Source organism: Fukomys damarensis, unplaced genomic scaffold (genome assembly GCF_012274545.1).
Source record: "Fukomys damarensis isolate Sample0158 unplaced genomic scaffold, DMR_v1.0_HiC HiC_scaffold_5, whole genome shotgun sequence".
In the NCBI taxonomy this organism is placed as follows: domain Eukaryota; kingdom Metazoa; phylum Chordata; class Mammalia; order Rodentia; family Bathyergidae; genus Fukomys; species Fukomys damarensis.
In genome coordinates, this window is record NW_022900917.1 from 69641253 (window position 1) to 69663492 (window position 22240).

The following is a 22240-nucleotide window of genomic DNA, read 5'->3' on the forward strand; positions in this document are numbered from 1 at the left end:
TGGCCTTGAACGTGCAGCAATCCTCCTGCCTCAGCCTCCCGAGTGCTGGGATTATAGGTGTGCACCACCATGCCTGACTTTGATCAGTCTTTTGAAGGTGGTTTACAATTCAGCATTTTAAAAATTTTGTTTATTTTTTATTTTGGTTTTTTTGAGGTAGGATCTCACTATGTAGTTGAGACTGACCTGGAACTCACTATGTAGCTCAGGCTGGTCTGGAACTCACAGCAATCCTCCTGCCTCAGCCTCCTGAGTGTTGGGATTACAGGCATGCACCACCACTCCTGGCTGAGTTCTGCTTGTTTTACTGAAGAATGGTGCTGTACACCAGGACCTGGGCATTCCTGTGCTCACAGTTTCTGGCTTGTCACTAACACGAGGTTGTGATACCAACACAGTGAGGATCGCGTCTCGGGCTTGTGGCTAAGATCAAGTGTAGTTCCAATAGTACCAGGAAATAGTTACATGTACAAACCCACTACAGATCCGTATTTTGTATTCATCTACTTAAAAACTTAGAAGATGAATAGATGACAGAAAGATTAAAAGACATACAACATAAACATAAATGTGCACTGGTAATCTTTTGCATCCAGAGTCCACTGAAGCACCACTCTCTGTTCTCCTGCCTTTACTCATCTATAACTTCTCTTTCTGATATTAGAAAATCTGTAACTTATTACCTAAAGTTTATTTACTTATTTATACATTGAGCTTAGTAAAGCAGTTTCAGAATTGCTAAATTTTATCCCTGTGAAAAATAAATACTTTTATCATTGTCTTAAGTTTTTCAATATCAAGTTAAAATATTGTAGTGGGAAGGGTAGGGGAAAGGTAATAAGGGAAAAGAAAAAACATACGAGAAAATGAAAAAATGGAAATTAAGTATTTGTAAATGGGGATGGGGGAGGAGGTGAAGGGAGGGCAGGGATAAGGGGAAAAAATGAGAACCAAGACCTTTCCTGTAAAGGTACAAGATCCCAATAATGAATGTAACTGCACTGTATACCTAGAATGCATCAATAAACTCAATAAAAAATCCACAAATATTGTTTTCCAAGCATACCTAGATTAGTAGTTTTTCTCATTTTCTGCAGCAAAACTATGTCATACATTTGTAATAAAGTTGAATTTATTTATTTTAGTCTGCATTTGATCTGATATACTGGGGAAAGTTTCATTAATTTCTATGTATTTAAATTTTGTTTCTTATACACTATTCACTGGGTTTTACTCGAGCACAGAATTATGTGTTTTCTACCTTAATTTCACATATAAAAATGTCACTCCCTTAAAATATTGTTTTTGTGTCTCCTTTGTAGTTTAACCATTACTTAATTCATGTTTAACAATGATCTCTTTCTGTCTCTACAGTTTTATCTTTTATAAAGTTCCATGTAAATAGAACTATAAAATATGTATTCAGATTCTTTTCCATAGCAAAATGCATTGAAGATTCATTCATAATGTTATCTAAATTAGTAGCTCTTTCATTTTTATTACTGAGAAGTATCGTATTGTGTGGATATGACAAATTTCTATGTGTATTTTATCCATTCAACAATTGAAGAATATTTTGGTTGTTTCTAGTTCTTAATCATAATTAAGAAATTGCGACAACATTTATGTTTGCTTTTGTGTAAAATTAAGAAAGTTTCAATTCCCTTTAAATATTGAGGAGTGGAATCGCTGACTCACGTGATAAATGTATATTTATGACTGTATAAGAAACTGAAAAATGTTTTCTAAAGTGTCTATAGCATTTTTCACTTTCCCAATTAATGATGACAATATCTATTGGTTCATCTCCTTGGCAGCATTTTGTATCATCCAGAAGCACCGACCTTAGACATTTAAAAATGTGTATATATTGTTCAAGGAACACCCTTGTGGCTTGATTTGTATCCCTTATTAACTAACGATGAGTGTCGTTTCATTTGTTTATTGTCCACTTTGTATCACCTTCAGAGAAATATATGTTCATATATTTTCTATTTTTATTTGGGTTGAGTATTTTCTCCTTGTTGAGTTTTTAGTTCCTTATATGTTCTGTATTTATATAATGTCTTTTATCAATTATGCAATTTGAAAATATTTTCTTTAGTTTGTGCCTAGTCTTTTCAATCTCTTAAAAATGTCTCTCATAGAACAAATATTTCTAACTTTTATTAAGTCTAATTTATCTCTTTTTTTGTTTTCACTTTGCACTTTTTATATTCAGGGCCACATCTCAAAACTTATTGTCACACAGAAGGCCACATAGATTTTTCTCCTGTGTTTACAGCATCTTACGTTCCATCTAAGTTTGTTTCTATTGATGATTGCTTTGTCTTTGAGAGATGTTTATTTTTTCCTGTTTCTTTATTATTTTGATTGAAAATGTATACATTTTATATAGCACAACAGTCTTGAAATAAATAATTTTATACCTGGAAGTAGGCAACTTTTTTTTGCTTGGCACTATTAGGGGACATTATGAGCACACTTGAGCTTGGGTGATGCTAAGGTTATATTTAGTACAGCATAAGCTTTAGTTTCCTCTAGATGCTTTGTACTTGGGATTGGGGGTGATTCAGCAGGTCTTTGGAAGAGAGCTTGTGAATGGGTCCAAACACCCTTTGTTTTAGTGGCTCGTAGAGGCCCTGTAGTCTTATGTGAACCCACATTCAGCAATATGTTAACGTTTTTTGCTGATGTCTAACCAGTTTGCCTGGCATCTGGTATCTGCCAAAGAACACTTGCATTCTTTTAATTCTTGGAGGGACCCCTCTTTCCTGAAATTTTGTAGTGAGTGTTTGCCTTATAATCTTGTCCTCAAGAAAAGTGGTGATTTTACTAATTATTCAGCTTTTTTCAGTGTAAAAGTGAGAACTATGCTCTTTCCAACTTTCTACATTCTAAGTGGAAGCTGGGAGTCTTCCACTTTATTTTGAGAAAAAGCAATGTGTCCTTAAATATTTTTTTGGGCTGGGATCATGAATCTCATGTCTATTTCTTCTTGGTAGAAATAAATGTCTTCTAGTGGTACTATGCAGAATGGATGAGGAAGACAGAGGGTTTAAAAGCAAGTTAGAATGCTGTTGAGATAATCTGGATAAAAGATGAGCAAATCCCAAACACAGAATGGCATAGGAGCACAAAGCTAAAGAAAGACCAGAGAAGTTTAAGATTCATCAGGGCTTCCTGACAGATTGCAGGAGTGGGAACACACATGCATATTCATGCATTTAGTGTGCTGAAGTATGGTGTGAAAAAGAGGGAAGGTTCAAAATGGCTCCTATGTTTCTAGACAACCCGGAAGATGGCAGATGAGTCAAGGCAATCCTGAGGCTGTGAGCCAACCAGGGTCCTGGAGAGTGTGTATCGGTGAGTGTTATCCTGACAACAGGCAGTCAGTGCCCTGCAAAGCCTGCACAGGTAGGACACAGAGCTTCACTGTTACTTTTAGACAAAGCAGTAAGTGAGCGAATGAATGAACAAATATGCTTCGATTTGGAGCTATACCTACCAAATGAGACTGATTTCTTTTGTTATTATTCCAGGGAAGGGGGTAGGTTTTGGGATACTTAGAAGAGTGTATCTGGGAATAACTGGCACAAACTGAAATCCTCCATGCAATGAGAGCGGAGCCCCTGCATCCTTCTCCTGGCTGCGGTACAGGGGAGTTATTTCACTTGTTCTCCATCAGTGGAATTCCCCAACACTGTGAGGTGATTGTAAAGGCTGATTAGGGTGAAATTCAACTTGTTATCCTCTGCCTGACACTACCAAGCAAACCTAATATTTAACCCTCAGGCTTCAGGACAGTCAAGAGAAATGTATAATGTGAAGACATTTTAGTGCTTGATAGGAAAGATGAAAATGTTTAATGCTCAATTCCCTACTCCATCTTTCAGAAGCAAGAAAGGGATCATTACATCACAGACATATTAATATAACGATGATTATTATAGGCAAATTATCTTTCTCATGGGTTTGCCTCTTTTCTCCTTCCTCTAAGAATTTATGGAATCATCACATGAGACCTCTGATCTGGGTATTTTGGAAGCAAGGAGGAGAATCTTCTTTCTAAGGAGCTGCAGCCTACTGGGGAAACGTCCACCATAAACATTTGTTAACATTCAGTGATTGGTGCTAATCTCAGGGAGCTGGAGAGAACAGGGAAGGGGAGATAGCAACTTAGATTAAGAATTGTAGAATCTATTGATTTTGATTTGTTTTCGAGCAAACACTTTAGGATAAGACTATATAGTTCTCATCACATGTTCTCATTACATAGAAATGTTGTAGGGACTTTTGGCCTGGTGTTACCTTCAGACAATGTGGCAAATTATGTAGAATGTTTGATGATTGTCTTTCTTTTCATAAAATTTTTATAATTAGCTGAGTGCCTATCAAATTTTAATTTATTGAGTAGTTGGCTGTATACCTATCTGATGGAATACACTTCTGTGGTCAAATAAATTTAGGACAATCTACTAAGGCTCTTATTTTATTTTAAGTGCATTAGCAGATTCAAATCTTAGGAGGCCCTGTAGCAAATTACTTAACATTGTAAACCAATGCTACCCCAACTTACTTTATCTCATCAAATCTAAGATAATGTATTATAAGATGCACAATTAACTTTCATATCTTTAAGAAAGAAAGAAAACCAATTTAGCTAAAATTCGATGCTTTTTTTTTTGACAGGGTCTCACTATGTAGTTGAGACTGATCTGGAACTCACTATGTAGCCCAGGCTGGTCTCGGACTCACAACGATTCTCCAGCCTCAGCCTCCCGAGTACTGGGATTACAGGCGTGTGCCACCACTCCTGGCTCAATCAATGCTTTTAACTAAAAATACTTTTATATTTCTGAAAAAAATATGTTAGAATTATTTAGATAAATATTATATGCTATTCTTGAGTAATTTTTTCAAGTCATTTTAGGTATTTCTAAGGCTTTGTAAATAGATTTCAACTCTTATGAATCATTTTTGTCTGAGATGATATCCACACTCATTCATCAATATCATTATCTGTGCCATGAAGAATATTGATGATACTGATTTTAAAGTGTGCTCCATGACTTTATTCATAATTTTAATCCAAGCCCCTAAGTATTCTGAAAATGTATATATATTTGTACAGGAAACACAAGTATATCAAAGATGCCACTTAGCAGACCATGACATGAAGGTCCATTTTAATTTTAGGGATATTAAAATTTGAAAGAAAATAAATAGCATGTTGTAGATTCAGTGTGAAGCATTGTATGTCCACAAAGCTCTAAATTCATAAGCACAATGGGGTTTTCTTGGAGAGCTTTGAAGAAAGATCTATAATGTTTGGTCAAAGTCAGGCTGAAGCTAATGATAGCCAATCTTCTACAAAAGTATCTTATAATTACTGTATATCATAGCAGCTTTAAATGCAGGAAGCTCTGAAGAACACTCTAGAAGACAGCATACAACAATAACTTCAAATGCAGGACTTACAGCCTGTTGCTCTCAGCATATTCGGATCAGATCACAGACAAGTTACTTGGTCTCTCTATGTTGTTGGTTTCCTCATTTTATTAGTCAATTTTTCATCACTAGAACATAATACCTAACACCTACAATTTAAAGAAGGAGATGTTTAACGGGGCTCGTAGTTTCAGAGGATTCAGTCCATGGCCAGCTGGCTCCAAAGCAGAATCATCAGGGTGGGAGGGTGTGACCCAGCAAAGCTGTCCAATTTGTGGTGATAAGGAAGTATAGCAAGGGAATGGGACCAGAAAGGTGGGTCCTAGGGCCAGATATAGCACCCATGGTCACACTTCCACCACCCACACACACACACCAGGAAGAGTGCTTTATTAACCCCTTAGGCAACTGTGAGCCAAACAAGTCAAAATTAATCTTGACTGTTACATTTGTCTTCAATGTGCAGATAACAAGGACACCTACTGCATGGAGCTATTCATATAGCTTCAAACCTATTAACACTGCCAGGAATCAACACGTTTTAGCTATTGTTATTATTTTTGCAGACATTCACAACCAGAAATCACCTTTCTCAATTTAACTCTGCAAGAATGTTGGCAATTTCTGAAAATTAAAATGAGTCTTAGAGGATTAATAATTGCCTATGTGAGGAGATTTCCAACAATATTCTATAGGGTCTGATGATGATTACTGAAGTGAGGCAATTTAAAAAGTACTTTCGGCAATGATAGTATTATCAAAATGACTGCATGACCTCCCGCATGCCTATTATGAAAACAACTACCCTCATTTGCAAAAAGCAGTTTCTGGATGATTGCTTTCAGGTCCTTGCATACAAAGGAAATTGAATAGAGGCCTGCTCTCTGTTTCCTGCTTTCCATCACTCTCACCTCCCAGGACAATCAATTTGGAAGTCTTAAAGAAGATAACACAGCAAAATGGCAAAAACGTTTAAAGAGTGAATTTCATTTCCTGTGTAACGTGAGCAACACAACTATTTCTATTGTCTGCAAAATAAGGCTGGCAATAGAATCTACATCCTAGGGTTGTCTGGAAATTCTGTGATACAGCATCTGTAAGATTCTACTACATATTTCTAGACACACAGTGAACATTGAATAAATGGTGATGTGATTTACACCATTTTAAAGGTTATTAAAGCTATTAGCATTGCCATTGCCATCCCTGCATAATTTCCTATCGCTGCTATAACAAATTTTGACAAATGTACCAGTTTAAAATAAAACAAATGTACTGCATTCCAGTTCTTAAGGTGAAAAGCCCCAAATGGGTCTCACTGGGCTAAAATTAAGGTGTTGACAGGACCAGGTTCCTCCCAGGGCTCCGAAGCAGAGATCAGTTTCCTCAACTTTTCCAGTTTCCTGAGGCTGCCTGCATTCCCTTGTCTGTCTCCTGTGACACCTCCACAGCCAGCATATACCATATTTCTCAGATGTTGCTTCCCTCTTTGTTTCATAAGGACCCTGGGATTGTATTGGCAAGTCAGCTGATCTGTAAATTCAGTGCCCCCTCACCCCATAATGACATTTCAGAGGTTCCAGAGAATTAGAGCATAGACAACTATCAAGTGTCCATTTCTGTCAAACACATCACCCTAAACTTAAGTGACCATTGCCATCTGACAGTTTTCCTGGGTGAGAAGCTTCTTTGTGGCTTAACTGTGTCCTTTCACAAGTCACGACCAAGCTGTCCAGGGAGCTATGTCATCTCAAGGCTTTGTACCCTTCTGCTACCAGACCCACTTCCAAGCTCATACCTGCTGCTATAGACAGAATCCCCATGGACTGGGGCCTTTCTAGTTCTTTACCTCGTGGGAGTTTGACTAGGGCAGCTTGCAGCATGACAGCTGGTTCTGTCAGAATGATGGCAGAGGATAAAGTTGAAGAGTGTGAGAGAGAGGGGGAGAGGGAGAAAGAGAAGAACTGACTAGAAGTCATTGTTTTTCATCATAAAACCTTAAAATGACATTCCATTGCCTTTCCTCTATCTTATTTATTAGAAACAAGTCATTATGTCCAGCTCACACTCAGGGAGAGGGGATCACAGAAGAACAGGACTTCAAGGAGTCAGGATTGTTAGAAGTCTGGAAGTCTGCCTCTTACAATCGCCATCCTATTGCTCCTGTTAAGTCCATTGTCTGTCCCCAAATCCAAGTTTAAGGAATGATATCAGAACACCTAAGGGTTGAATCTGTTTCTGAATGTGTTCCTGAAGAACTCCCTGGGTGATGCCATTGTGCAGCCACAACTGAGAACCATCTCTCGACTCTGTGTCTTCACAATGGTGTTCAGTTAGTGTTCCATGACTACTCATTCTCCATTCCAAAGCCTTTCATGAGCGTTTCCATCATTTGACATGAGAAAGTACGAGCTCTATGTGTTTGTTTCTTTGATACCAGGGATTGAACTCGGGTCCTTGTACTTGCGAGGCAGGCACCGAAACCACTGAGCTAAATCCCTGGCCCCAGCTTTACTTGGTTAGAAGTCCCTCTCCAACTAAGTCCCTCTCTCCAGCTAGGCCTCTGCCATTCCCACCCCTCTCTTTATGTGTGCTCTGTCAACACTTCCCTGTTCCTGTTCTTCCCTCAGCACAGGGTTACTGGCCACTCCTGTGACTTTGCCGATCCTCTTCCCTCAGTCAGTCTATCCCAAGCAACCCCAACCACTCTTTACAATATTTATAAAAACAATGTAAACCCTATTAAAAAGAAAACAAATGGCCATGAACCTAATCATTAATTTAAGAGAACATTGTCTTTAAAGGAAATTTCCAGGTTTTTTTCAGGGGCTTTTCAGGTCTCTCATGAGAGTAATTGCAATCCAAAATTTCATGCTTGTAATTTGCTCACTTTTCTCTGAATTTGAGCATGCATATTTGCATCCTTGAACAGCACCATTATTTAGATGTGCATGTTGGGTGGAGTCTCACAGTCATTCTCCTGAGATAAGCTTCTTGCATTCTGTAGCTGAAATGCATCTGTTATTACCATCTTATAAATTCATCTAATGTATTTATTATCTCCATGATCAATTCTGGGCTACTGCCAATATTTTTGCTACACATGACATTGTTACTGTAAAATTCTTGTCTATCTCACTGCACACATTAGGTACACATCTAGGAATAAATTTGCTCATTTATTTTCGATGTGATGTGCAAATTGACCAGATAAGGCCAAAGAGTTTTCCAGTATGTTTGTCCCAGTAGATACTGCCTCTATCAGAGTAGGAATGTTCTCAAAGCTCTGTCTTCTCACCATCATGTCATATAGTTACCATGGTTTGTATTCTCTTCATTTTTGTCAATCCATAAATTTGCAGAGGGGGACATCTTTTTGCCTGTCTTTAGGTTGCCTCTTCTCCAAAATACCAGACAATTCTTGGGCTTTACTTTCCACATGTGGGCATTTATCTCAGTTTGTAGGAGACCTTTATATGTTTTGAACTCTGATGATATATAATGTGACCTGCCCCGAATCTTGTTTATAATGTACTTTATTAAAGAGGTGCTCTCATTTTAAGTTTGTCAATCTAATTTATCAGTCACATTTTGAGCTGCCCTTTATGTTTTGAAGAACTCCTACCTTAGTAAAGTTAGGAAAATTTGACTTCTGAAAGCTTTAAGAAAGCTTTTGGCTGTTCATTCAAAAATTTCATTCCATTTGCTGTTAAGTCTTATGCATTCTATGAGGTGAAATTAAATTCATTGTTTCACTTAGTAGTTCAAACATTATGAATTTATTAACTATATAGTATGCCATTTCTAGTCATAGCCACTGTTTCATAAATAAGGTTGAAAATTATTTTTCTTTCTTTTTTTATTAAAGATTGCAAACACATGATAACAAGAAATGAAGATACTAAATAAAAATTTCAAACATACATATATATATGACAGCAAAAAAAGGATATGAAATAAACAAAAATTTATATAACACAGACTAATCAAAATACATTAGTTTGATATGATCTTCAAACATTATGTTCTTTCTCATTTTCTTATAATATTTTTGAAATAATGTAATTACAAATAAAACAGTTACATATTATAGTTGAGAAACTATCCAAAAAATTTTATGATTTATAAGCTCCTTGGTTTTATTAATGATATATATCATATGCTTGTTGATTATACCACTTACATTTTCTTACAAAACTTCCCACAGAAAATATACTTATATTTGAAATCCAAAAGGAACTAAAAAAAATCACATTTTTAAGATCAGATTTTTGTTTCTATTTTATTATATCCCACATTTATTTTTATTATATTTTTATAAGCATAATGATAGAATTTAACACCAATACATATGTAATATTCTTACCAAAAGAATGACTATGAATTAAGTCAAGCATGTAATTTAAAGAAATCATAAGGTTGCCAGAGAAACTATCAATATGCCAAATGTGCACAATCCTACCACATTCATGACCATGTTTCTCATTTAATAGTGCACACATATGTGTAAAAACATACCCCCCAAACATATACACAATGCATATTTTCTACAATACAATATATACTTAGGTATAACAAAACAGTGCAGTAATGTGTGGAATGTTGGTGATTTGTGTGACTTGAGAAAAAACAAATATCATCTTTGAGGGAGTTGGAGAATTTGTAATATGTACCAGATACTAAATGATATTAATGATTAAGTATAATTATAATAAAATTTACTTAAAATTAATATTTGTCATCAGTAGAAAATAGGTACAAAAATATATTGATAACATAACAACATTTGTCTTAACAAATTTCCAACCAAACAAGCTGTAGTGACAGAAAAGGAAGTTTGTAGAAAGCAGAGATGAAAGAGGAAAATGACAGATGGACCTTAATACTTTTCATACTACTCATATATACAGATTTCATAAATTCTCAAATAAAAAAGCAAAGAAAATGAGAACCAAAATAACTCATCAATTTGGTAGACAAACATGTAAAGACAAGGATTAATGTGTTGATAAATTTTAAAAATATGAAATGTACAGCCTGAGATTTAGCTCAGTAGTGCTTCACCTGTCTAGCCAGAACAATGTGCTGAGTTTAATCTCCAGCATCAGAGGAAAAAAAGAAAAAAAAAAAAAAAAGAGGAAAAAAAAGCATATGTACTTTCTGACATACTCAATAAATTAAAAATAAATTATTTGTTACCTCTTCCTCTTGAATTGTTCCCTTCAAAAGGATGTAGTGAACTTCTTTGTCTCTTTCAATCGGTTTAGGTTTGAAACTTACTTTGTGAATAAGATTGCTTCCCCTGCTTTTTTTTTTGGGGGGCTCCTGTTACATGAAGAAGTTTTCTGTCCTTTCACTTTCAGTCTATGGGCTTCTTTTTGCACTAGACGTGTCTTGTATACAACATATTATTGGATTTTGCTTCTTAATCCATTCTACCAGTCTATTTCTCTTGATTGGTGAATTTAGTCCATTAATATTAATAGTTATAACTGATATGTACTAACATTATTGTCATGTTTTTTTTTTCACCTTCTCCTTTTAGTTTCTTGGCTTGCCTATTTGATTTGCTCTGTTGGGCCTCATTGTGTGTTACCTTCATTGTCTTTTTCTAGGAAATTGTTTAGAATTCATTGTAGTGCTGGTTTTGGTATTCATAAAGTTTCTCAGGTGGTCTTTATCACGGAAATATCTTATTTCCCCATCCATTTTAAAAGAGAGTTTTGCAGTATACATCAATCTAGGTTGGAGGTTGTTTTCTTTTAGTACTTGAAATGCCTCATTCCAGGCTCTCCTTAACCTAAGGGTTTGTATTGAAAAGTCTGCTGTGATTCTGATAGGCTTTCCTTTGCATGTAATTTGTTTCTTGTCTCTTATTCCTTGTAGTATTTTGTTCTTCTGTTGGGTTTCTGGGATGTTGATTATTCTATGTCTAGATGTAGTTTTTTTTTTTTTTTTTTTGATCATGGCTAGTTGGAGTCCTATATGCCTCACTTATCTGTATGACAAATTCTTCCCCTCTGTTTGGGAAGTTTTCTATAATTAATTCTGTGAACAGCTTTTTAAACTCATTTTCATTTTCTCCTACTACTTCTTGAATTCCTATCAATCTTATGTTATTCTTCTTTGTATCGTCTAAGAGTTGTATCAATTTCTCATGATCCCCTACTGTTTTTAAGAGACCTCTCTTTTCACGGTCACTGACTGCAATTTTATCTTCTATATCTGAGATTCTATCTTCGGATTCTTTTATTCTTTTGTGAACACTTTCAAGGGAGTTTTTAATCTCCTGGATATCTGTTTGAATCTGTCCTATGGATCCCATTTCTTTCTTGTATTGGGTATTTATTGTTTCTAATTCTTTCTTATGCTGGGGGTTCATGGCTTCTATCATGGTCCTGAGCTCATCTATGTTCTTCTCAGTTTATGTTCTAGAGTCACCAATTATAACCTTCATTTTGCTCATCATCTCTATGATTATCTGGGAAATTACTTCTGTTTTATATTTATCTAGAGCCTGATTGGTCAGTTTTGTTACTTCCTGTGCTTTGAGTTCAGGGTGTCCTGATGATTCACTTTCAGACTTTTCATCTTCATTTGCCCCATTGTTTGCCATTGGTGAACTGGAAGTCTATACCTGTATCTTGCTTAAGCATTTTCTCATTTTTACTACTGTTGTTAGGTTTAACCTTTAGGTTATTACTTAAATCTTCCTAATATAGTTGGGCTGCAGCCCATGGGTCTCTAATGACTCATAGACATTTTCATTTTCATAATACTGAAGAAAACAGCTCATTGAATCAATCACAATCTTTTATCCTAATTGATACAATCAGCACAGCAATATAATGAAGCACAACTTGCAAATTGACCACTTATGGTAGTCATCAATCTATCTCCTTCAAACCTTGATTTAAATTAAAATCAAGAAGCAATCCAAAATATGCTTACAGTGAATAAACTTTTCAATAAGGATATTTACCATTTACAATGGGGGCTTAAAACAGAGTTAAGACAAGAGGAGCAAATAAGTAAAAGAATTAGAGAAGGTTTCATATGAAGCCAAGAGACAGAATGATCAGACAATCATCAGGAAACTGTTAAATTCAAAAAGAACAAACAAAATAGAAGTATAATAACCCTTGAGTGAGGTAGAGTGACATAAGAAAAGAACAAAGAGAAAAAAAATAATGAAAGAAGAAATCTGAGTTAGGACAAGAGCAGAAACACAAAGGGAGATGAGGGATACTATAGTGGAGTAAGAGACTGAGTTGGAGAAAGAAAACAGAAAAAGAAAAAAATTTGCAGAGCCGAATGAAAAAAAGAAAAAATCAAAAATGAGTTTGAAGGGCCTCTTTCAGACTATATCACGGCTGTCATAATATACAATATATGCTGCCATTTGCAGAGCCGAGTCCCCTGATCTCAGCTAGCTGGTGGCAGAACCTCATGACACAGACTGAGCTCGGGCTGCAAGGCCCAGACTGAGTTCCCCGACCTCCTGAAGGGTTGAACTCCACTCAGTTCTACTGTAAGTTTCTCCCACCTCTTCTTTAAAAATGTTCAAAGTTGAAAGCACCAGAAAATACTCTTTATGACCACCTCTGCCTCTGCAGAGTAGGTCCAAAGACTGGCACAATCCGGAGGTCTAAAAGCGCGAGGGGGAAGGTTGGGGGGGTGTTTGGGGGTGCCCGGGCGGCTACCTTTCTGGCGCTGAAGATGGCAGCAGCGCCAGCAAGGGGAGTGCCCAGCGGAGCAGGCCCTCTGCCACTGAAGATGGCGGGAACACTGCTGGGGAGGGTGCGGCCGAGAAGACCCTCTGGTACTGAAGATGGCAGAACAGGCTGTCAGCAGGAGAGGGCATGCCCGAGAAGACCCCCCTGGCACAAAAGATGGTGGGAAAGCAGCCTAAAAATTATTTTCTTTCTAAGCTAACAATTCTTTTCCATTTTCAAGTTGTTTTATTGTATTGCATTTTTGGTACAATTATTATTGTACTTTTTTTTTTTTGTCTGATACAGCAAGTTCTTATTCTTTTAAAAGGAAATTACCATATCTATTCTTTAACTTCCCTTTTTCTAAGATATTAGAGTCAACTAATCATAGTTGGGGGTTAAATAGTGCTCTATTCTGAATATTAACTCAACTTTCATAATGTCAAGACAAGTGATTTTGAGAGAAACTAGTTGTATCACACAAAGAGCAAGATTTACATTTGTTCCCTTCCACAAGCTATGCCAGAGCTGATGGGGCGGGGGGAGTCCGTGATGTCTCAGGCACTTCCTTAAAGAGATGAGTCCTGTCTCTGCTTGGGCTGAGGCTGGATCCCTACAGGAACACGGTGACTCACAGCAAGTCTTCCAGGCTGCACAAGGAGAAGGCTGTCCTCTCACAGTCTGTGTGTGGTTCTTCCAAAGAAAGTAAGTTCAGCATTCTCCAGAGAGACATGGGGTGTGGGTGGCTCTCAGTGGGAAGTGCTTTAATGCCAGTGCTTTACTAGGGAACCAGTTTATATCTTCTTGAAGGATAAATTCATTTTTTAATCTCAATTTTTTTTTTTTTTTGGTACCAGAGGTCGAACTTGGGACCTTGTGCTTATGAGCCACCACCAACCTAAATCCCCAGCTCCTCAAATTTAAAAAAATATGTTTAAGATACTTTAAGTGTACATATATTTTAACAAATTCTTCTCAAAGATAAATTTAAAGCACAAACACGTACCTTGTCATTTCTTAAGGAATTTTTATAAATTATGTTATGCTTACTATCTGATGAAGTGGGATGAAATACTTTGTAAAACTTTAGGGGAAAGAGGTAGGATACTATTATAAACAGTTACAAAAATAATATATATCACTTATTGGAATTATTCTGAATTAATAGAAAGATTTGGAAATAATAATAAACTTTTTAAAGACGAGAGTCTAGCCCATAGTTTATCTTTCTATTCAGAAACACTTTAATGTTTTTAACAAAGTTTTATGATTATCTCTTTAAAGATGCTTTATATATTTTGTTAGAAATATTCCGAGGCACATTGTACTTCTCAGGACACTTTTGTGAATGATATACAAACTTTTTCTACTTGGTACTCCTGTATAATTGTAATTGGTTTTACATAGATTTGGTATCTAGCAAATTCTTGCTGAATTGTCCCACAATTGTAATTTTTTATTTTTTGCATTTTCTTCAACCAGTCTTATCAGAACAATGACAGATTTATTTCTTCTTTTGAATTCTTATAAATTATGGTATTCTGGCTGTACTACTACATCAGTCATGGTTTCCAGGCAATTTTTAAATGAAGGCATGATTATAGCTCTACTTGTCTTATTCTTGATTTAAAGGAAGAGATTTTAACTTCAGTATTATATATGATATTTTAAGTGTTCTTTTAAATGCCCTATATCAGCTTATTGAAAGGCCCTTCTATTACACTTTTGGTAAATGAGTAAATATAGAACTATATATGTAATACATTTTCTCCATCTGATGATGAGCTGCTGTAATTTATTTGTTGCCTATAAGTTTTATATTGATTTTCTAATGTTAATCCAACTTTTATTCTATGGATTAGCCCATTTTGATCATGACATATTTTCCTTTCATGGATTTCAGGATTCAGTTACCAATATTTTACTTATAATTTCACATTTATGTTTGAGAGTTACAATGACCTGTAATTTTCTCTTGTTATATTGCATATGAAAGGATCTGGTATTCAAGTTATGATAAATTCACTAACTGCACTGAATAATATTCCTTCCTTTTTATGCTTAGGAATAGGTTACATAGATCAAAACTTCTTGAACAATTGGTAGATCTTTTGTAAAAGTTTTGGTCTTTTTTTTTTCAATAACTCAAAAGGTTATGTCACTTTTCAAATTTACTATTTCTTGGGTTTTTTGTTTTTGTTTTTTTTTTTGAGTCAGAGTCTCACACAGACTGACCTGGAACTCACTATGTGGCCCAGGCAGGTCTTGAACTCACAGCAATCCTCCTGCCTCAGCCTCCCAAGTGCTGGGATTACAGGCATGCACCACCATGCCCAGCTTGCTATTTCTTTATTAATGAGATTTTTCTGGAAATTTTGCATTTCACCAAAAATTTTCACTTTATTATTACAAGGCTGTTTATAATGTGTGTTGATTATATTTTAATATCTACATCATCTTTAGTCATTTCCCATTTCTGTCATTATTTGTCATTCAGATTATTTTATAATATGACATGTTTTCTTCTCAATTTTTCCAGGACCATAATTTGCATTGTCATATGTTGTGCATTTTCTTAGTTTTATTAGTTTCCTATGCCTTCTGTAGCAAAATACCACAAACCTGGGTGGCATGCAATGATATCACTTTCTTAACAGTTTTAGAAATCAGGAGTCTGAAATGAAGCTCAGAGGATGCAATGCAGGCACCAGCAAAGCTACCTTGCTTCTGAGGAGTCTGGGGGAGAATTCGTCCCTTGACTCTTCCAGGTCTAGCATTCTATCACACTTTGTAATGTGGTTGTCAGGATTCTGAAGAGATGCAGACTCCAGGGGAGATGGAATTCAACTATATAGGGAAGTGCATAGGTCACGGAGTCCAAGATGTCATGAGGTCTGAGTCTGCAACTTGACAGTGGAGGAGAGTTTATGGTATGGTTACAGATCGAAAACCCAGAGAGTCAGTGGTGTAAGTTCTCATGAAGGAGCAGGGAGTTGCAAGACCGCAAAACTATCCACATCTTCATTTGAGCCCTAAGGCAAGAAAAGACCAATATCCAAGCTCAAATAGAAGGATAAATTCCCTCCTATGTGGGCTTTTTGATCTCTTCACGGTTCTAACCCATTGGAAGAGGTCCCCATATTGGGGAGGGTCATCTGCTTCATGCAGTACAGTGATTCAAGTGTTAACCTCATTCAGAAGTACCTGGACAGATATACCCAGAATAACTTCCTGACAATGCCTAAACACTGCATGGCCCATTCATCTGACATAGGAAATTAACCATCACAGTTGGTTTGCAGCAATATCATAACAATCTGGTGCTGTTATCACATTGTTTTCTCATGCCTTTGACTTTATGTTTTACATATGGGACCCTGTGATTACATTTGATTACGTCTAGAGAGTTCAAGATAATCTCTAATACTCAAAAGTATTAATTTACTTGTATCTGCAAAGTGTCTTTTGCTAAGTAGTGTAACATTTACGTATCCCAAGAATTAGAACATGAGAGGAAAGCATTATTCAACCCACTGCCATTAAGAACCACCTTTTCAATATGTTGGGACTTTCCACTCATTTTTATTTTGCTTCTTTTAGAGTAATATTGATTTCTCATTTGCTTTATTTAGATTACAACTCATTAAATTCAACATTTTTCCATTTCTAATAATAAAATTGGAAGATATGCATTTCTTTCTAAATACTGCTTTAGTTGCAACCCACAAGTTTGGGTATATATAACTTTCATTATAGTCCAATTCTAGTTATTTTTAATTCCCCTTGTGCTTTTTCATTGACATGAATCATTCAACAGATTTTTTTTAACTTAGAGGCATATGAAAAATTTCTGTTATTTTTGTACTGAGATTAACTTCATTATACTATATGATATATAAGATATTAATTCTTTAAAATTGGTTTAAAACTTCTTTGTGGCCCAATATTTGACAATTTTCACACAACACCAAATACACTTCCACAGAATAAGTGGTTCATAATGTTCTGTACACACATTTTATCTCTAATCCTAGTCATGGCTCCTCAGTTGTTTCCAATTTCATTTTTTCCAAGAAGCTTTCCCTGAGCACAGTTGGTTCCCTTCTGTGTTCCCATTATGCTACGTGTATAACTAATATGACTTCCCCCAATTCTATGGTGTTGTCTCCTTCATATATCTTTCCTTCAGTTTTTAAGATACTTAAGGATAAGAACGGAGTTTTGTCTGTTTTTCCTGTTCTCTTTACCATATCTGCCTTAGAATTCCATAAGTAATTATTTAACTAAGTAACTGAACTAAATTAATTTAAAATATTTTTGCCTACCCTGTTCTTCTCTTTCATGTAATAATATTTGCTGCACTCTAGAAACAATGTCAACCTGCCACATGAGAGTTAGTGGAAGGCAGGGGAAGTTTTCTAATCTATAAAGAAAATATCTAGAGGAAAGCCAGTATTTTACCTGCAGGTTTTATTTATTACAAAGGTACCTCTGTATCAAAGTCATTTGTAAGACAATAAAGGCAGAAAATTCAGCCCCTGAATTTGATTTTTGACAATGAACAAGTGCGTATGCCTTAATTCTACTGAAATTATAAGCTAGCTTAACTGTATGCCATCTGGAGAACTACTAGGGTATAATAATATTCGTGTCTTTGAAATAGGAAAGAATATAATTTGAATTAATTATAGCCTTAAAATAAAAAGAAATTTAGAAATTTTGTAGCTCAGTTTTTGGTATTCCTTCATCAAGATCTCAGGCAACAATTTAAAATTTTGCTTGAATATTTGCAGTAGTAGAAAACCCTCTACCTCCAACATTTATAATTGAACATCATTATCTATCAGCAAATGCTACGAAGAGAGTAAGTTAATGATTAAAGAAAACAGTAATTCCTCTTGTTACAATTCCATGAATCCCATTTCCTCTGTACAAAGGAATCTCCCATATGTGCATCATATGATTTTCTTTCCTGACACCTGTATCACAGCATCAGAGGTGTCTGATACGAAGCTCAGTGCCCAGTGGAAGTAAATTTTCTATGCACACATTTACCCTGGGCCCATCCAAAAGAAGAAAACATGTTCACTTCACTGTGTACCACACCAATACTCTGTCAGTCTAGAGCATACCCAGTATTACCTGATGTCTCATCATGACAACTGAGCCACTGGAGTGCCAACCCGCGCACTATAAACCCCCAAATATATTAAGACAAATTTGAAGTCTTGAATGCTGTTAATCCAGGAGTGGGAAAGGCCAAAGTATAAGATAAATTTTAATTAAGCAAACATTGAGTAGTAGCTGGATGCTCCAAGTAAAGGAGTTCCTAGAGGTGAGAATGTTCTAGAAGTTTAATAAAGGGGAGGTCTGGAAAGCTAACATGTATTATACTAGAAAGTGCCTATTATTTATGCCATGGGATCCATAAATATCTAATATTTTTTTATCTAAAAGCATCTGTCTCCCTTTATGGTAGCTTTACTGCAAAGAGGCAAAATCCATGCTACTACTTCTCCTGATATATATGGCGTTTACTGTGTGGCTCGACAGCTCTGACTCTGGGATTAGCAGGGACCTTCTTTATACAAGGGGTATTAACAAGTGGAATATGCGCAGAGCCCCAGGGGAAGGGATCGCTGCAGTGCTATGCAGGGCAAGGCCAAGCCTCTCTAGCCAGCAGCCGGGCTTCCACAAAAACAGTCACTGCCTGATAGACACACAAGCAACTTCAGGGTAGGCATGAGGAGCTGTCCACGCTGATCCACTGACATATGATCTCTGTAAATATTGATTTTTGAGTGTGTTTACATCTTACTTGGTTATCAGTCATTTTCTTTATTTCTCTACTTCGTACTCCAAAACATTTAACAGTCTTGGAAGACCACTCTGTGGGTGAACATTCAAAAGGAATAAGAAAAGATTGGATTTATTCTCGTACCATGGAGAGCATCTGATCTGAGGGCAATGTCAAGCTCTCCCCACACAAGCACGCTCCTCACTGTCCCTCTTTCCTCAGCACGAATGGAAGTAGGATCTATAATTCACCCTGCTGACCACAACCACAGATATTTCCAGTAGTGACGTGTGTGTGTTTAAAAAAAAGTGATGTTCTAAACAATTTATACTTACTGAGACAGAATAAACAGACAGAAGAGAAGCAGAACTGTAAATATCCACATGAAAATGATTGAGGGAAGAAATAAAGATATTTGAAGTGCCAGGGAGAAATGAGCAATTTTTAAAATGAACTATGGCAAGGAAGTATTTGAAAAGAAATGATATAAAAACAGTTGTTGAAATAAAGAGCTGAACAGATTGAGGAATAAAATATATTCCAACAAAAACCTGAAGTATCAAATTTCAGGATTTCAGAGAATGAAAATTATAGGATACATGGGGAAAGAGACTAACTTAATAACTAAACAATGTAAAGGACAGGAGGAGAAACATTATTCATAAGTAGATCAAAGAAAAGTAAGTGAAAGTTTGGAAATATAAATGTAAGTAATGATTAAAATAGAAGTAAAATTTGCAATAAATTTAACTGAGTCAAATATGCCAGTCAAAACAAAAAGCTTTCCCCTGGATATTTTGACATGGGCAATGCTAAGCATTCGCACACCCAACTCCCCTTCCGTGCACACAGGAGAAGGCATCTTCTAGCCAACCACACAGCAAAGTTGGGGCCAGCTGAGTTCTGAACTGATGCTGATGCTGAATTCAGTTTGAGAACCCAGAAGAAAACTGTATGTGTACATGTTCTCTCGTAAGCTAAGGCCAGATGATTTCTAATGTAAGCTCCTCTGGAATTGCATCGTAAGTCTGAACTTAAAAAGACAAAGTTGCAATAAAAATTAAGCATTTTATTCAACCTTGGAAGGCCAAAGCCTTTCTGCAAAGCCTTGTCTGCAGTGGCCACTTACAAGGTAATGGAGCAGTCGCCATACATGACATGCTGCTGCTGTTCTCAATGCAGCTGCTTAGTGACCTTGCTCCCACTAAGCCCCTGAGCCCTCATTAAATAAATCAGGGGCTTATACATTTATAAATCACAAATTTATAGCAGTTATGTATGTGTTCTTTTCTGGTGAATTCATAACCCATGTGCAATGTTGAACACACAATGAAGAAAAAAAGGTGGAAAGTAATTTATCAGGCAATGTGATTAAAATTGTATGATTAGCAACATTAATTTCAGACTAAATAAAATTTAAATAGAAAATCATTAGAAATAAATAGTGACCTTGTGTGTGGACCCATAAAAAGAACAAAATAATTGAAAAAAATCATATAATGAATATATTACCACATAAAAATGTACACATAATCTATGACAGCAATCAACAATTAGGAGGAATAAAGCCAGTAGTTGTAGTAAGAGATTTTCAAGAATTTGAGTAAAAAACAGGTAGTTCAAAGAAACAAAGAACCTCATATATATGATAATTAATACCTATAACTACAAGACATATAAGCAATTTTGTACCCAGTGAACATAATTTTTCTTTTCCAAGTGCAGTTAAAATATTCACAAAATTTGAGCGCTGAGTCACAAAAAGCCCCAATAAATTATGAAGCAATCAGAATGCCCAACTATTATTTAATAAAATTAGAAATCAAAACCAAATTGAAAGCCTTAGAAAAATTCCACATATCTATAAACTAAAAGAACACAGGAATATGCAACTCATAGATTAAAATAATGAATCACAGCAGAAGTAAAGTAAGAATAAGGTCTAAATCAAGAAGAAATTTGAGGGACTTAGCCAAAACTTATCAGAAGACTAGACATTTATAAATAAATGAGATAAATATTCCCTAAAATGCTAGAAATTAAACAAGAGAAGAAACTCAAAGAAGGAAAGGAATAACATAAAAACATAAATTAATCCTTAGAGATCTGGAAAATTATTCATTTTTAATTTACAAATGAATAAAGCAATGCGCAAAAAATTTATGCCATTTTCTGAAGATCGTAAAACTAATCAGGAAAGGAGACTAAGTTATAGGTTGTACTTTAACGAACTGAGCACTGATCAGCGTTCACAGTAGGACAAACCCAGCGGGGCTTCTCTAGCAAAGTCCAAGAGACCCTTGGGTGTCGGGGGTGGGGAAGGATTCTGTTTTCATGTCTTTCCCCGCTTGAGTAAGCTGAGGAGAAATTGCCGCTTTCCGCATTACGTGAAGCACCTGCGCTCATTAAGCCCTCGTGGTCATTTAATAATTCTTTTTATTACTTCCTGTCTGCTCAGTTACTCTGACTTCCGTCATCTGACTAGATTCTGACTGACACAGTCTAGGAGCTGCACATTTAAACAAAGACGCTACTTCCCTCGATTTCGTGCAGATAATTTCACTTTCATATGTTATCCAGAACAAAGATAAAAATAAATTAATGATTCCAGGGCAGCTGACCTTCTAGATCCTAAATAATACACAAAAGAGTCGGTGCATAACCTTCAGTAGGGGAATCCGCGGACAAGCTGCAGTTCATCCAGACCAATGCGACCTTGTTCGGGGACAAAAAGAGTAAATTAAAAGCCCCCGGGGTGGGGAGCGGAGAGGGGTTCACAGGCAGGGCGCTCAGGATTCTTTACACAGCAAAGCTGTTTCGAATGATGCTACACAAGTGGACGCATGTCATTATCCACTGGCAAAACCCCACAAGAGCAGGAAACAACGAGCACCCCTGTAAGCTGCATTCTTTAACAAAATAACACCTCTCTCTTGGCCCTTCAGCTGCAATAAAATGCACCTTGTAAAGCAAGGCGTCAGTCACAGGAGAATATAAGGTGAGGCAGAAGTGGGAATTACCTGTTTTCTGCTCAGTTTTCCTGAAACTTAAAACAGCTAAAAATGTTTATTTAAAAAAAGGTAATTTCAGACCTACCCCACTTAATATAAACACCAAAATATTAAAACAAATACTAGATAAGCAAAGCCAGTGTTCCTTAAATAATTACATGATGGTGAAATAAGGGTAACATCAGGCATATAATAACCAATAGGAATCATAAAATGGCAATATGATTCATCATATTAAAAGAAAACAGGGACCTGGTCTTATCGAT